Here is a 12,786-nt window from a genome sequence, read left to right on the forward strand (position 1 = left end):
ACTACTCATCTGCAGAATTTCAGAGATGACATTTGTCTTACTCCTCAAAAGTTTCACATGTAACTTAATGTTTTGTATAGCTTTCAACTTTGTAGAATGTTTTGTTGTATCATTTTTTTTAACTGAAGGAGATATCCACTATGAAAGATATTTTTAGCCCTCCATATAGGGCTCTTAGAAAGTTCAACCAAAGCATCAATGAGGACTTTATCTTCCTCTGGTGTCCAGTATCATTTGGACTATCCCCTTTTGGATTGTTGTTATTCTGTCTCCATACTAAAAACATGGAAAGAACAATCCATGTTAAACAATATGAATATAACTAAATTGAACAAATACATGATTCACAATACAAGTTCATTGTTTTTCAATGTCCTTTTGATTTTCATTTTATAAGTTATTGAAAGTTGGCGTTGAATTTCATATGTATAAAGGGATTAATTAAATTCATATAAAAAATAATTTGTGAAACTCAAGGACTGCATGACACTTTTAATTAAATTCCCAAGTGTTCATCACAAGCATTTTGTAAATGGATTAATTAGTTAAAAAACATATACAGAAAATAGTACATAAAAACATAATAACCAAATAGTACATAACTATCTAATAATCCAAAAGGACAAGCAAAGAGTAAAACGTTTAGTACATAATGATCCATTAATTATATCAACTTGATTGCCATGTGTTAAACATATTTACAACCATCTCTTATCTAATTTGGGTCTTTTCATCCATTGGTTGTACGACTACTATGTTGATTGTGTCATCTTCCATACTCTCATCAAAAGATTGAACATCAACTTCATCCTCCGTAGGATTGTCTACCATCTCCCTCCTAATGAAATTGTGGATTAAACAAGGTGTACTAATATTACATCATCGAGTGGTCATGCTATAGAAGCTTGGACTAGCTAGAATTTTCCACCTGATTTTCAAAAGGCCAAACGTCCTCTTGATAGAGTTTCTACGGCTAGCATGTTTCATATTGAAAAACTCTTCAGGTGTATCTAGGTGATGCCCATCAGCCTATGAACTAAAGTGATATCACTACCCTCGAAAAGGTGAAACAAATCGGGGGTAATTTGCATATCTAACATCGACTAAGTAATAGAAACTTACTATACGAACATGTTAGACACACAAGAATTAGTAATGACAACATTATGTTCAACATAATATATATAACTCACCATTTGGAACTTTAAATCTGTTTGGTTATGTAAAGGCATCCCTTCGCACCCCAACATCATGTTCTGAACCCTCCCAGCCGGCAAGACATATATAAACTATACATTCACTTGTATATGTGACCCATCTAATACTCCAAGACAATTCTACATTGGATTAAAGAAAACATTATTGCTTGTTCATTTCTGTGCAATAACAAAAATTTTGAAAATAAAATAGTAAATTTGATCCATTACCTTAAACTATTTCCACCTAGGATTAGTTTAATTACCTTGGACTAGTTTTGGTTTCTTTAGGAGAACATTATGGCAAAGAATAATCTATCGCAATCCAACATGAAAATGCTGACTAACTATTTTCGCCGATCGCATAAAGTCAAACTTAATTATTTTATTTTTGACATGGTGGGATACAATGTTTAAAAACATTTGTGAAAATCTCCTCTGCCATAACATTTCTTATGACTCGTAGTATACTGATGGTAGTCAGTGTTAGGATTATACCCTCGAATGCCTACGAGGATACTTGTATTATGCATTCTTATTATTAAATGGTCATTTATTTTGATGTTCATATAAATCTTGTGATGACATTATAATTAGTTTTGAATATTATAGTCTATGTGTATTAAGTTAAACTTTCTACTCTTGTGGAATAAAGAAGAGAACACTAGAAGGGTTTGGTACTTATACACTTAAATAGTTCACAAATCGGAGAATTTTTAATTGGGCATTAGAGATTCGTAAGAATTTGCATGGCACATACTTTGATGAAGAATGCTAGTTGAACACTATGGAATAGTGGGAGCATATGTCATAAATACATCACTGAGATTGGTGTTTTCGAACACAACTCGCAACAATCCAATCACATGGGTTTTACTCTTTGAGAGTCAATGATTAGGATTATTGGTTATGATCATATGAGTGGACCTTAGACCTGAAGTATAATGATCATAATTTACCTATGACGTTTAGTTTGTTACTAGAGTCGTTAGGCTCAATTTACCTTTTGGTAGAGCTGACTTCGAAGTGCAACTATGTCGGGCAAGTAGCAGCTATGAGTGATCACCAAGAAAGAATTCGTTCTCTCGGAAGTAAAAGAGTTGGTATCCTATGTGATTATAAGTATGGGAGATTAGAACACCTTGACCAAGGTAGCCAAAATAATCGTGTGGGACATGAAGGGTACTTTGGTAATCTTACTCCACTATAGTTATTAGCATACGATCAAGTTCAGTGAGTTTGACAATTACCATGGCTCTCACTAGGTTGAGATACAAGAACGAAGGGTTTATACACATATGGTAATTATAATCGAAAAGGTTCGTAATAATCTACTCATTCATGTTCAATTGGGTTACGACGTGAGGCCACGGGGCTAGCTAGGTGTCACTCACATCCTTTGCTATCCTCCCATTGTCAATCGGAACGAACCTTGGGAGTTACACTTAAGGGATAAAGAATCAGTCTCGTTTTGAGTGCAAGGGTAAAATTGTCAATTTATATTTTTACTTCATGGAATGAGTGAAATTGTAAATTGGTCTAGGATTTTGTTTTAAGTTTAAATTTTGATTTAAATTCGATGGAGTCGAGTAGTTAATCAAAATTATAAGGAATTAAAGACAAAAATGGTTTTAGCTATGTTATGAGTCATATTTGTAATAGAACTTCTATGATAATGTTTATCATACTTGTGGGATCGAAAATATGCATCTGGCATCATGTTTGTGAAAAAGACACCAGACGACACATCGAAGCACAAATATCATATTTGTTTCATGGTTCTTTCATTCCTAATAGGGGCAAGCCCCTATTATTAATTACCCCAGATTAGAAATCTTAGGAACCTCCGATTAAAGGCAAAAGTACAAGTAAAGGGACAAGAGAATTTGCGAATTATAAATTTTGTTATTTTTATTATATTTATTTATATATTCAATACATCATATATATGTCAATATATGACTTTCTTTATATATATATATATATATATCATGTATCGTTGTCGCTGCCTGTGCCTTGTCACCGCTTTGCGTGCCTCATTGCCGTCTTCAAATAAATATTTCATGACTGCCTTAAATTTTCTTTATAATATTTGTTGCCGTTTTGAAATGAACAAGTCACCACTGCCTGTGTCTTGTTACAACATTGCATGTCTTGTTGTCGCCTTCTTTTCTTTTTTTTATTTTTAGGAATATATCTCATTACTGTTTTGAGACAAATTTAGTCTCCACATTGAGATGAGCACCCTTATCGTTGCTTTGAGATTAGCAATGCATATTTCTCTACTATTCATTTGCTTGCATATCATTTCTAGATATATTTTTTATTTATTTATTTTAATCCACACTTATCATAGTGGGTTAATTTATTTATTTATTTATTTATTAGAGGGGGCGTAAGCATACAACATGCATGTTTCTTTTTTCTTTTTTTTATGCATGCTCCTCATTTCATTTTTTATGTATGCACGTTTCAATTTTTATCTCATGCATGTATGCATGGTGATGCATGCATGCAATTTTTAGAGCTCCATGTGCATCTTTTTTTGTCTTTTTTTTGTTTTGGATTTATTATTATTATTATTATTAGTATTATTATTATTACAACTATGCATATACCATTGCATGTTTTTATAACAACATCACATTCTCAGCTATATGTGCATGCATAAGTCATGTGATTTTTTTATTAATCATTTATTTATTTATTATTATTTTTTTCAAGCCTGTTACTTTTCATCTCATGCACATTCATGCTTATATGCCTTTGAATTCGCATGCACGTGAGGATGCATGCTTTTTTTTTTTTTATATGCATATATGCATGCATACTTCTCAATCTTATATATATTTTCCTTTCCACGTACTTCATATATATTGGGTTTCCCATTTCTAATGGCCACCATGTCCTTTCTCTTTTTTTTTTTGGCATACTAAAAGGATGACATATTCCAATTAATATGTTTAGGCTTTCATTGTTCTACTTGTTTAAATTGGTGACCATAATCTTTAAATATGAAAATTAGAAGCTTGATATTTGGAGAGGCTTACAAATCAATTATTTTACTTATTTTATTATTATTTTATTTTTTTATGTCATGCACGTATGCATGTATATAAGGGTAATCTCTTTTTTTATTCCCAATAGAGGAAACACTAGTTCATGCATCCTCAAATTCATATATGCATTCACGTCCCCTCACAATTTTACTTCAATCATGCATACCATTTGAAGAATTTTTTTTAGTTATTAATACATAGTGTTTGCATGTTGTTGTTGTTACTGATCATTCAAGATGAATTAAACAATCTCTCGCTGGACGACTCCTGAAACGAGCTTCATAACTGCATGATAACCTTCACAAGTCCTTGGTTTTTTTTAATCCTGATTGATGCATTCTCAAGCAAGTTTATAAGCTCGAAAACAAGTGCCAGTCTCTCATTGTGGAACCACAATCCTCGCTCCCTGTACTCATTTCCCCACTGTGTATCAGCAACATATCTCTTTTCTTTCGTCTGGTCATATGAGCAGTAAACATAATGGACTTGTTCCAGCTGCATCCAGTTTTCCTTTCTCACCCCTTTAACCTTCATCAATCCTTGCACTCCCTTGGCCTCCTGGAAGCGTCCACATTCCATGTACACGTGAACCAAACAGTGCATCAACAGGGGATCATCATCATCATGAGCATCATCATCAGCATCATCATTATTAGCATCAGCATCATCAGCATTAGCATCGTCGGAGGATCATCATCATCATGAGCAGCATTATTAGCATCATCATCATTAGCATCGTCAGAGGATCATCATCATCATGGGCATCATCTTCAGCATCATCAGCATTATTAGCATCATCATCACCAGCTTTCCTTGCTTTTTATCACATCAATGCCAAATTAAGAGCAGGTGTTTTCCTCAATATTACAACTTCCACGAAGCACCACTTTGTCACTGATCTGGCCGCAATCCATGGGGCCTCCGTCCATCTTGTTCTTCTCAAATGGCACTGAAGACGAAGAATCAGCAGCAGTACGAGCAGCAGGCTATGGATGCAGCAATGGTAATGAGCGGCAACAGCGGTGACGAGAGGCGATAGTGGCATGCTTGGCGGCATTATCTCAGCTATCCAAGCATGCCGCGGTGGTGTACAGCGGCAACGGTGACGAGTGGCGGCAACGGCATTATCTCAAACTCATCCAAGCACGCCCGCGATGAGCGAAAGCGAAGAATGGCGACTTTAGCGGCGGGTTTTTTATATGTATATATATATATATGAATACGGGGAGAGGAAGAGAGATATACACCTTCTCTTTCGTCTTTTTTTCCTCCGATTTTTTTACATTTTTTTGAATCCCCCCCCTTTTTTTCTTCTATCTCTTCTACCCTTTTAAAAACTCTGTTGTTCTTATCCTAACCTCTCTCTAAGAATCACGGAGAATCACACGAATAAGATAGGATAGATCAAATTTAAACTTAAATTATTTATTTATATATATATATATTTAATTTCAAATTCAAAATTTGAAATTTTAAATCTCTTTCTCTTTTTTTATTTATTATTATTTATATTATTATTGTTATTTTTTTATTTTTTATTTTTTTAATTTTTAATATTTTTTTCCCTTGGTTCGTCTTTTTCGCAGATTTCCCTTTTTTTCGTGTTGTCCTCATCTCCAAAAAAAAAAAAAGAAAAATCTAATCCCGTCAAATCAAGCGTAAAATCATAACTTCGTTAGTGGATAAAATCAAGAGAAGATAGGACCTAATTTCAAATTAAATTTAAAAAAAAAAATCAAATTTGACTCGGGATGTGTTTGGGTGACTCGAGATTTGCACTTTCTCAGGTTGCCTCGAGATCTGTTTTCGGGCTATATGAAATTTAGGATCACCTCGAGATGCGTATTTGGGCTCCTAATATTTGAGATTGCCTCAAGATATGTGTTCTCAAGGGCAATCTTGTAAATTTTGCATTTATGCCTCGAGATATGTTCTCAAGAGCAATTTTGTAAATTTCATTTTTGCCTCGAGATATGTTCTCACTAGGAATTTTGTAATTTTGCATTTATGTCTCGAGATATGTTCTCAAGAGCAATGTTGTAAATTTGCATTTTGTATTTGCCTTTGAATTTGCATTCTAGTCCAAGACAACCAAATAATCAATTAAGATTAAGATTAGGACATTTAAATTTTAATTCTAAATATATCTATGATTAGGATATATTAGAATTTAAATTAAATTGGGATTTGGTTTCCATTAGGACATTGAATTTTATTAGGACATGCGTTATATTATTTATATATAAACAATACTATGAAGGTTTATATTTTGAATAGGACTTCATAATTGAATAATGTTTATCATGTTTTATGAAGACTTTATATTTATGACTATTCTCTAACCCTAGAATCAATCAATCAATTCTCTAGTGAGAAAATCCCCAAGCTTTCTCTTTCTCTCTAACCCTAGCTGCTATTTGGAGAAGAAAAGGAAATTGTTTCTTAATTCTAGCATGTGATCTAGAGGCGTGGGATTTTCGTTCGGTGCTAAGAGATCTACGACAATCCAAAGGACGAATTCGGCACATCAAAGAAAAGACTTTCAAACATTAAGAGGTAATTTTCTAGGCATTTTAATTAAATTATGGTGTTCATTAAAACAATTAGACCATATTGGAAATTTATTATTGCTTCTGCACACTTTTGATGATGTTATTTAATTTTACGATATTACCTAACAACTAGTAGTTCACACAACGTATGAAAGCAACGCCAATTTATGTGTAACTTGTCAATGTATGTTATTTCACGTTCATAAATAACCCATCTCAAGAATTCGCGTTGTCTCATCTAATGCTCCAAGACAATTCTACATCAGATTAAAAAAATATATATATATTTCTTATTCATTTATATGCACTAAAAAAAATTTAAAAATAAAATAGTAAATTTGATCCGTTACCTTAAGCCATTTCCACTTAGGATCGGTTGAATTATCTTGGACCGGTTTTGGTTTCTTTAGGAGAACATTATAGCAAAGAATAATCGATCGTAACACAACATGACAATGCTGGCTAACTATTTTCATGGATCGCACAAAGTCAAATTTAATTATTCTATTTTTGGTATTGTGGGCTATAATGTTTAAAAGCATTGTGACCATCTTCTCTACCATAACATTTCTTATGGCCCATAGTCTACCAACAGCATTCAGTAGTTATATCACTTTCATAAATAACCCATCTCAAGTATTCATGTTGTCTCCATCTCCTGCTTGATGTTGATTCAATTTTGTATTGAATTAAGTGACTTCCTTGACGACGTTGTTCTTGCGTACACACAGCAATCATGAGATTTAAAACGTAAAAGTAACACAAGGCCATCAAGAAATACAGTTTTACTTCATTAAGATCATCTATACTTAGAATTACAAGTATGAATGTCAAATTGCCGAAAACCTAGATTTACAAGTCCATGTGTCAAATACAGCTAAATAATGGCATATTATGATACATACATATATATGTGCATATATTTCTCCTAAAAAAGAAGTGACATTATTTATTCAATATGTTTTCAATTATTTATTTAATATGTTTTATGATTAGGAATATAGCTCATCACTTTCAAAAAGAAATGGCAACCTAACTGATGCAATTTGCTTAAAACCTGAAGGAGAAGTGAAAGATTTTGATGACTGGGATGGAAGGGTAGGGAGCCTATCCAAAATAGTTTAATCAATCTTCCATATTATGCAGAGTGGGCCAAATTCATAGTCAATAACTACTCCAAGGAGTTATCTGAAGTAGAATTGATGGGCAGGATTGTGGCTTCAGTCGGCCGCTATGATTTTGACATGAACTTTTATAAAACGCTAGTAGAATTATGGTGTCCCGACACTAACACTTTCCACTTCTTGCACGGAGAAGTTGGGATTTCACTATAGGACATCAAGGAATTGGGAGGACTTCCAATTACCGGAGACATCTATGATGAAGTCATACCTCCTAATGACACAATCTGCCGAAGATATGACCCTAAACTTTCTATTTTAAGAAATCTTTTCAACATCTTTCAATGGCTCTCAAGGCAAAGCGTCGACGAAGATGTATTCTTTGAGGATTTGGTGGAGTTCTTTAGGAAACAAGACATAGTTCCCTCTATAGGTCGGCGTCTAATCCCCCTCCAAAGCCTATTTTCAAAGCAGATTTAGTTGCTTTTATAGCACTTTGGATCTGCTTTTTTATTATGCCGGGTAATCGCAATGTGATTAGACCTGGATTTTTTATGATGGCATGCAACATCGCACATGGGAGGAGAGTAGCTTTTGCCCCTGCAGTGCTAGCACGCTTATACTTGGGCTTAAATGCCATGGCTAAACACAGAAGAGGGCCTGGATTCTCTACCACAATGTTCCTTGCTCATTTCTTGTATGCTTGGGTGGGTTATTATTTTCGGAGCATATATCTCAAAAGGAGAATAGATGACAATACCTCAAGTATCCCTGGGCTACTGAGAATACCTAAGATGTTGCAATTTATGAATTCCACGGCAACTCCATTTATCAATCCTATATATTTGAGGAACTTTATCCAACGTGAAAGCAATTTCATATCCCCCCCCCCTTTCTCGTTCATGCATCATAATGATGAGGTAGTTCGAGATTCCACATACCCGACTGGACCCAACGTATTGGATTCATATACCATGGAATATGTGATGAATCTTCATTTTGGAGTTCTTCCGCTTTGGTATATAGGAGATTTTTTTAGCAGAACCTTATAATCCGCACCGATTTGGGCGCCAATTTGGATATGATCAGCATACTCCAACGTATATTGATGTTCCTAGGAGAGCTTCTTCTCTTGGGATTCTTGCGGGGTACTGGCTTCATCTTTCTCGCCAAAAGACGTCTAGCTCATTCTATATCCCTGAGCATGACAGAGAAGGGAGACTTATACTTGTTTATGCACAGAAATGGTTGATGACTGTTGAATCCTTTTTCCAACAGAAACATTCATTATTGATCCAAGATGATTTCAGAGACAATAGAACCATTAATAGGGAGCAAGGCCAATCTTCGAAGGGCCACAGATTTATCAATGAAAGTATATTCATTGATAACACTGATCCTATTGTTGACCCAGTTGTCCCATCAAAGCGACAAAGAACTGAAGGTATGCCAACTTTATTTATCTAATTGTTTGTTTATTTATTTCTTCCTATTATTAGTTTTATTTATTTATTTTTTTATTATTATTGTTTTTTATTATTTGTTATTTTTTATTATTATTTTATTATTATTATTATTGTTTTTTTAAGACAAAAGGAAAATCAATTTGTCCTTTACTTCTTTTTTTCACAAAAGAAAATTTCCCAAAAATCCCCAGGATATTTTCCTTTTCTTTTACAACCTCCTTTTTTTTTTAATTTTTTTTAAATTAATTTTTTTCAACGATTTTTTCCTTTTCTTTTTCAAATATGATTTTTTTCAATTTTTTTTCAGAAATTCTGAATTTTTTTCCATTATTATTTTTCCGATTTTCAAAAAATTATGATTCTTTTCTTTTTTTTAATTATTATTTTTTGAATTCTCTTTGTTTTTGAAAAAAAAAAATTTTGCTTCAATTTTTGTTTTGAATTTGTTTTTGTTCCGACTCAAAGTCAAACTTTCTAGCTTTCATTTGACTCAAAGTCAAACATTGTAATTTAACACTTTTTATTTGACTCAAAATCCAAATTTTGATTCAAAATCAAATTTTGTAATTTAACACTTTTTATTTGACTCAAAGTCCAAATTTTGACTCAAAGTCTATCTCCAATATAAGCATACGAATTCGTGACACTCCATTAGACAATGTTAGGGCTATTCAAAGTCCTCCAAGAATTGATGATGTTTCCCCATTAGATCTAGAGACGCACGTGAGCTCCCATGATGGTAAGAAATATCTCTTTCTCCTTCTTTTTCATCTATGCATCTTTAATGAACTTGATGACATCTTATATCTAGATCAAGTAAACGCACAAGATTTAAGTGTCGGCGCCGGAGAAAACATTGGAGTTGGCGACGACAATGTTGGGATGGAAGACAGCATCGGAGTAGAGGAAAATATTGAGATTGAAGAAGCTCTTCCTAACCCACTACAAGGTATTGCCCTCATTTCATTTTTACCCATTAACCCTTTGAATTCCTTTGAATTTAAAAATTTATACCACCAGGCCATCTAACATTTTTTTTTTATTTCTTCAAAATTTGCAAATAACTCCTAAACTTCCATGTTTTCCTATTTTTCATGGTTTCTTACAATTAAACCCTCTAACTTTAATATTCTCACATATTTCCCATAATTCTTATGCAACTAGCCCCTCTAACTTTCCCCCTTTTTCCACACTTCGTCAATATTTGCAAATAACCCCCAAACTTCCATATTTTCATATTCTTTATAGTTTTTTGCAATTACACCCTCTAGCTTTCATATATTTTTTTTCATTTCTCCATAAATTTTGCAACAAAGCCCCTCTTTTTTTTTTGCAAATTCCCCCAAACATTGCTTTTTCACTTCTCATCATCATTTTCATTTTTTTTAAATAATTTTGCAATAACTTTTTTCATTTTTTTTAATTTTTTTTATACATTCTCTTTCTTTGGGGTTCAACATGGCAAATATTTTCTAATAAAAATATGAATAGGCTTATAAACCTATTTTATTCCTAACTCATTATATGATTTGAATCATATGCACATGTAACATGGCCGACATGCACCCAACTCATGTACCCATGCATGAGAGGTGAGAAGTCATGTATTAAAAAAGAGGTGAGAAGTCATGAGAGGTGAGAAGTCATGCACCCAACTTGAGAAGTCATGTAATAAGGGGGACAATCATGCTTCAACATTTTCTCTCCTCTTTTTTTTATTATTATATTCTTTTTTGCCTCTTTTTTATTTTAAATTTCTTTATGTTAGGGGATGCACCAGTTGCCTTGGAAAATGAGCTCCCGCAGAACCCGCCAATAATCCAAGAAAGTTTTTTTTATTATTTATTTATTCATTTATTTATTTATTTATTTATTTTCATCGCATAACGATTTTCTTCCTCTTTTTAGCCACTCAAGAGAATGAAAGTATTTCATCTCTTAGTCAAACTCCTTCGGCAAGTTTTATAAAAGATGCCCCCTCTTCAATGGAGAGTGATGACGGGAATACTCATGTTGAGAGTGTACCTTGCGATAGCAAAAATGCTAACATTGAGAGCATGCCTCATGATAGTGGTAACGTCAATGTTGACACCACACTTCCAGCAATGCAGAATGAAGGTTTTATTTATTTATTTATTTATTTATTTATTTACTTTTGGTGCGAACCGCCGTGACATATATATATATATATATATTTTCCTTCTCTTTTTTTTAGTCGTCCAAGAAATTGCCAAGGACATTCATACTCCCACCAAAGAATTAGAAAGTGGTGACTCTAATGCCGATGTCGAGGTTACAAGTTTGCCAAAAACAAGTCCAAGGTTTTTATTTTATTTTATTTTATTTTTTATCGAAGGTCAAAATTTATTTGTATATTCCCTTTGTAGGTTCAAAGAATATACCAAATGTAGTGTTACGCCTGTGAGACGAGATGATTAATAATATCAAGTCCCTCGACTATCACAACTATCAAGGCATCATCAACAAAGTCAAGGAGTCAAAATTACTTTTTGAACCTTTCAACATTGATTTGACCAGTCTAGAGCCTTTCATAGAGAAGATCGCTCGATGTGCAACCTATGCTAAAGAAGCCTTAGAGGATCCTAATGTTCAAGCTTGTATCCATAGGCAACAAGCCAAGGCATGCGTGCATGAAAGAACTTTGGAACTTGAGCGTCTTAACAAACTCAGGGCAGACTGGACCAATGACATAAATGCAAATAAGGAGGAATATCAGAAACTTGCTGAGAGGGAACATCAACTTTAGGCCGAGCTTTGTGAGATTCAAGGCACAGTGAAGACTCTGAGTGAAAAGATAGCGGATTCAACGGGCCTGATTGAAGCTTCCGAGCCTACACAAGCGAATCTTCAAGTTGCATTGGATGAGGCCAAGACACAGCTCGCTGAGAATCAAGAAGAGAACTTAGATGCTCCTCTTATGGCTATTTTCACAAAATGGCTTGATGAGTTGGAGGAATTAAAAGAATCATTGTTGAAATTTACTAGGCATTAAAGAGCCTTCTTTCTTTCTTTCTTAATTTGCTTTCCTAGTTTGTTTTATTAGTTTTCTTTTTCTAATTTGTTTATGCTTTAGCAATTGATTTCAAACATTGATTATGGACATTTGATTTGAATAAGACTTAGTTTTTTTCTTTCTTTTTCTTTTCTCATGCCTCTTCATGATTGATTGATTTATATATATATATATATATATATATATTGAATGAGGGCCTTGTATTTGTAAATACTTTCAGCCAAATTTGGAATAATTTTATAAGCCATTCATCAACTTGATAGCACCATGGGTGAACAGGGAACTAAACAGACATGGTCTTTGAACTCAAATTTTTATGATGATCAAATGAGCTCAAATTCCAATCTCCACCGTTCAT

At 33.5% G+C, this 12,786-nt stretch overlaps 1 long non-coding RNA gene across 1 annotated transcript; it reads left to right on the top strand.

The window, feature by feature from the left end:
• Positions 1–11,189: 11,189 nt before the first annotated feature.
• LOC120283011 lies at positions 11,190–12,457 on the top strand. The gene is made up of 3 exons (XR_005543040.1): positions 11,190–11,512; positions 11,610–11,686; positions 11,782–12,457. It is a non-coding gene; the product is annotated as an uncharacterized LOC120283011 (long non-coding RNA).
• Positions 12,458–12,786: the final 329 nt, after the last annotated feature.

Source organism: Dioscorea cayenensis, chromosome 18, assembly GCF_009730915.1.
Source record: "Dioscorea cayenensis subsp. rotundata cultivar TDr96_F1 chromosome 18, TDr96_F1_v2_PseudoChromosome.rev07_lg8_w22 25.fasta, whole genome shotgun sequence".
Lineage (NCBI taxonomy): Eukaryota > Viridiplantae > Streptophyta > Magnoliopsida > Dioscoreales > Dioscoreaceae > Dioscorea > Dioscorea cayenensis.